Source organism: Aegilops tauschii, chromosome 7 (genome assembly GCF_002575655.3).
Source record: "Aegilops tauschii subsp. strangulata cultivar AL8/78 chromosome 7, Aet v6.0, whole genome shotgun sequence".
Classification (NCBI taxonomy): Eukaryota; Viridiplantae; Streptophyta; class Magnoliopsida; order Poales; family Poaceae; genus Aegilops; species Aegilops tauschii.
This window is the reverse complement of record NC_053041.3, coordinates 604,572,157-604,578,156: the sequence shown is the minus strand read 5'-3', so window position 1 is coordinate 604,578,156 and position 6,000 is coordinate 604,572,157.

Sequence of the window (6,000 nt, the reverse complement as noted above, 5' to 3'; positions counted from 1 at the left end):
AATATTAACATCTAGAGCGTCAAATTAATCTTATGAGATCCTTTATAAAATATAACTTTCTATTATGTATATATGGTATTTTCGATTTTAACACATTTCTGTAAATTTGTTCAAATTTAAACAAATTTGAGTTTGGACAAACCCAAAGCGTCAATTATTTTGGAACAAAGACAGTATAGTTCATATACTTAGCTTTCAGATATGCTGGTCGTTCCTCGTGAGTTTCTAGTGCTCGATCTCATGCAAAAATCTACGATAGTTTTTTTTGCAAATAAAAAATCTACGATAGTTCATGAAGAGAACCCGCAAAAGAAGACAGTGAAGAAAAGAAAACTAGGAGAAGGAAAAGATGGAGATTATATTTCTAGTAGGTAAGAAAGATGTCAACTATTAAACGGCGCGTACTACGCGTCATCCGGATGATGCCGGGTTGAAATAAGCCGCCTTGCCCGCCGTTGATTAGCGCCAATACAGTATGATTCAAGCCGCCGGATTCACTGATGACTGGACGTCTGGACCACAGCATGAATTCCATCCCAACTTGCACAGCCTTCAGGCACCAACGCCACATCCCACACGTGCGTAACTCTAGCGAGCAGCAGCTAGCCGGCTTAGAGAACGTAGCAGCAGCCACATCGCCGGTCACCTCATAGCAACACGGCAAGCTTGGCATACATCGTCCACGGCAGCAGCGCCGATGAGCTCCAGTGTTGCAGCAACGCCCCTACTGCGATCACCCTTTCAAGCACCATTGATGCTCCATTGCTGCATCGGCCATACTTCGCCACCCAGCTATGCTCCATTGCAGCGTCGGTGATGCTCCGACGGCTCGGCGATGCTCCATTGCAGCACCGACGATGTTTGGACGGTCCGACGATGCTTTATCGTAGCACCGGTGATGCTTCCATTCAACGCCATCGATGTTTCGACGGTCCGACGAATGCTCCATCACAGCACGGATGATGTTTGGACGGTCCGATGATGCTTCATCGTAGCACCGTTGATGCTCCCATGCAACACCGTCGATGTTTCGACGGTCCGACGAATGCTCCATCACGGCACCGGCGATACCCCGACAGCCCGACGACCCTCCATCGCAGCGCCGGTGATGCTCCATTGCAGCGTCGGCGATGTTCCGGTTGTCTGACAAATGCTTCATTCCGACACCGATCATGCTTCATTGAAGCTCGGTGACCCTCCTGTAGCACCGCACGACGCTCATCCCCTTTCAGCATGGCGGCGGTCAGAGAGTCGGCGATGCTCCATCATGGCACCCACCGACGATGCCCCGGCAGCCCGGCGACCCTTCTTCGCAGCACCGACGATGCTCCATTGCAGCGTTGGCGATGTTCCGGCTCTCTAACAAATCCTTCATCACGACACCAGTGATGCTTCATTGAAGCTCGGTGACCCTCCTATAGCACCGCACGACGCTCGCAAACAACGCCGCATCCCCTTTCTGCATGGCCGCGGTCAGAGAGCCGACGATGCTCCATCAGGGCACCGACGATGCCTCGGCAGCCCGACGATCCTCCATCGCAGTGCCGGTGATGCTCCATGCAGCATGGGCGATGTTCCAGATGTCTGACAAATACTTCATCGCGACACCGGTGATCGGTGACCCTCCAGTAGCACCGCGCGACGCTAGCAAACAACGCCGCATCACCTTTCAGCATGGCGGTCGGAGAGCCGGTGATGCTCCATCGCAACACCGCGGCTGCACAACATCACCAGAGTTGCAGCTCCATTGTCCACCCCATCTCGGATGCCGTCGCCACAGGAGTCGTCGTAGAGCCGGCAATACTCCATCGTAGCACCGCCGCGCACATCCCACCCTCGTCAATGGTGTCTCGTTGTTAGAGCATGCGCCGCCCTGTCGCAGCATCCGACACCATGGATGCTGCTTTGCAAACACGATTTGAAGCTCCGGAGGTCTCCTGCGGCACCAAGCGCGTCCCCGAAGCACCGCTGGACGGCGAGCCCCTGTAGTCGGGCTTGATTAGCGGCTTAGCGCGCAGCAACCGGCGCCTCGTCTGCAGCCTCGTGGCCCAGCCCCGCAACACCAGCGATGCCTGCGACGGCACAACTCCACTGCAGTGCAACTGACCTATGCTTCAATCTCCGTCCCGACCCTGGCTGAATCGCGGCCGTCACAGAACCCCCGTGGCCCCGTCGGGCCTCGTGGCATCTATATGTGCGGCATGGGCGGCGGTGGCCGAGGGGTTACAGCAGCTTGCAGCATAGGTGCTCGGGGGTGGGGTGGAGTTGCGGACTTGCGGTCTGCACTGCAGCATGATTTGAGTTGGCGCGGCGGCTACAGCAGATGGCGGCGTCGTTGCCGGAGAGAATAAGAGAGACGATAGAGACAAGGGAGAGGATAAGATACGAGGTTTCTGGAGGGGTTGGAGGAGGAGATGCGCGTGAGGCCCGCAGCCACGTGTCGAGTGGAGGAGGCGACTTACGCTCCCGTGAAATCAATCAGCTGATTTAAAACGTTTCCCCTATTAAACAGGGTCTGTTTTTTTGGCTAAGTCAAATCACTCTTCACCGTCCGATCAAGATCCTAGGGCCCAACTGACTACTTTTTCATCCAACCTTCTTCTACACCCCTATACTATATGTAAAATAAAAACTAAAATAAGATTAAAAATTCTAAAAATTTAAATTAGTGCCATAAATATTATTAAAAACGAAATAAAATGAATAAAGTAAAATAAATGAAGACAAATACTTGCACACAAACATATAACAATAAGTATATGATAGTGCACTTATCACACTCTAGTATAATTTACACACATACTGGAAGTAATTGTGTGTATACTTACACGCACATACCCAACATTCACACATACATGTGAAGAAGAAAATACTCAAAAAAAATTTGCATGAAAACTATATTTTTTATAAAATGCAAGAATAAGCATATGATAGTGCAATTTTCTTATCAAATATAATCTACACCTATATTGTATAGTATATGTGTTTATAACTACACACACAACTTCCACAAACACGCGTAAAAAAAGAAGAAGAAAACTGATTGTACGGGGAAACAAATTGAGTCGCCTGTCCAGTAGCAAAACCGGCGAAGAAATCCCTATGCAAGCTGCGAATCATACATGACAACCTCACGACCACCTCCGCAGTGGGGATTCCCGTAGGTGTGTTTGTTGAATCGTTGACCTTGCTGCATGAAATATTTGCTCATTGACTTTTTGTTGCAAGGTTTAGACAAGTGACTTTCTAAATCACTGGCCTTTTATATTGGCAGATTGTCAACCACGGTGGAAAGAGGGATGCAGATCCCATCTAGCTAGCTATCTCTATCTGACCAACTCTTCCTTATCGATTAACTATTCTTTTTTCTTCACAAAAAAGAAAAAAACATCCTTTTCTTTTTGACATACAGTACTGTTTCTTCATTTTGAGATGGACATACAGTAGTGCTGATCGATTGACCATTCTTTTCGCTAATGTAAGAGCATCATTTTCCTTTCGGCATACTACAGTAATGCTGTGCTGACCGATGATGAACTGTACATGACTATTTATTTGTGAAGCGTGCCAACATCATGTAGCCGCGTGGTTCGCAACTCGCACTCTCGCCGCTGCGCATGCGATGGGCATGGTTCGTCTTGGCGTCCAGCGCAAACGAGACAGCCGTCTTTGTCGCCCAAGTAAGGCACACATGGCATGTGTTCTTGGCTGATCGTTCTTTATTTGGAGTCGGTACAGATAAACGATTCTCTTAGTCGGAGGCAGCGGACGTATACGGGACGCTCTACTTAACTGGAGAAATCATTGTACGTACGTTGTTGTACGTAAGTGCGTATACACGGGACGGAAGGCTCTAGAAGGGTCTCACTTTCGAAGAAAAAAAAAAGTCCGGCATAACAAAAGTGATGCTCTATATATATATTGATATTAGCTTGGAAAATTGCATCTGCCTCCTCACACATATAGCACCGTGGTAGTCTTTCTTATTGTTTCCTCAAACAAAAAGGTAGTTTCTCGTATTGTACTCCATCTCGCACCCCGTCCCAGCTACGCACCGTGTGGCGATACGATTTTTAGGGCACGCACTGACATGACTGCTCGCAAAAAGACTTGGTTTCTAGCTAGTGACGTGCAGAGGCTGTCTCGACGATCACCACATACGTTATGCTCATTTTTCTGTCTGGACCGTACGTGTCTCCAGTTCATTGCCTATGCAAATGATACAGACGTGCTGCTAGTTCATTCATTGGTCCGTAGTGAATATGTCATGTCTAGTTTGTAATTTGTATACGATTGGTCGATTATGGTATGTACAATATATTGCTTACTTGCACTACGTCGCATGCGTGGCTAGTCCGCATACGAAGGACCGTATTATCTCATTAGCTACGTTGGCACATGTGTCACGATAGTTAAAATACAGTACGTTGGAAAATTACCACAGGATAGAGCTCTCGGCCCCCGTGCCAAGTGCCACCGGAGTTCAAACCGTGGCGCGAGTACCTAGGCCCGTGTCGAGCTCGCTCGGCAACTCATCACCCATCGTCTCGTCTTGTCAACCGCGCCTCGATCGGAAGAAAAATGTCGGTGCCCGCCCACACCCCGAGCTCTCGCATGCACACCACTTTTTTTCTAACATCAGTACAGATGCAAGCACTCATACATACGCGCATACACTCACCCATATGAACGCACACATGCACACCCTAACCTTATGAGCACCTTCGAGAGACCGAGTCGGCATGTCATCTTGAAATTTACGAAGCCGCCGTAGGCGCCTCGTCGTCGACGGGAACGTCTCCTCCCACTGAAAGCACATCGTGAAAAATCCTGAAATAAATCCAAGAATAAAGCGAGCACCAGGACTTGAACTCTGATGGGCTGGGAATACCACTGTCCCTTCAACCATCAAACCACAGGATTGGTCCTTCACTAATCCAACAATGTACGTACACGCACCGCCAAGAAAACGGAAAGAAATGAGGAAAAGGAAAATACGATTTCCTCGGTCCTGGGCCCGCTGTCAAGCCGCGGCCCTTGTTGGTCGGTATGGGCCCGCTGGGCTCATGCACGGGCCGGAACGACGCGAATGCCACTCGGCGGGCGGGCCCACAGGCGGCCGGACAACAACATCCCTGCCTGCCTTCCTCTGTTCACCTTTGGCTGCTCGCTGGTTGGCTGTCTGCTAAACAGTTTACGACAGTGCTCCGTTCAGTGCTCACCACCTTGGCCTTCCTGGCTGTCAGTTTGATGAACTTGGCCGGTTGGAGTGTTGAACCTGTGGGCAGGCCTGGGACTGTACATAATTGGCACAGGAGAGGGAGAGCCCCCGCCCCCTGAATCCCTGCTCAAATCAGTCGACAGTCGGCAGCACAGTGGTGGACAAAAACGGCATGGGCCGTTTCAGCGACTGAGGGGGACTGTTTGTATTGCGGTTGGTTGCAAATGATGGATAGAAGGTGCTGTTTCCTGAACATCGCAGCCTGTGTATAACTGAACAGCTGGTGCACTTGTTTGCTTCCGTGCTGATCCGGTTCTGCCACCTCAATCAGACCTCACAAGTAGGCAATGCTGTATGGGGATGCCCCATGTCATGCTGCTTCAATTAGGATGCAAATAATGTTCTTCGCCTTTTTTGTATTAAAAAAAGGGGTAATGTTGTGGCATGGTGACAGTTTATAGAGGTAAAGAGGAGTACATACTCCAAAATGTATTTCACTTCCTTTTTTTGTATTTTCTAATGTTTTCGTGAACGATCCAAGTTCACGCATTTTATAAGAACAATCAGCAGAGGACTTCTGAACCTTTGTAGTTGTGCGTTACTAGATGATGCCCCGCGCGTTGCCGTGGGAACCTTGGTAAGAAAATGCATAAATAGTCGCTAAAAACATCTAAAACTATTGAGAAAGCAAATGTAAGCTTAAAAAAAATAAAAACACGAAGGATACAAAAAGAGAACAAATGAATTGCATTTAAAAGAATCTCATTCCAAACAAATTG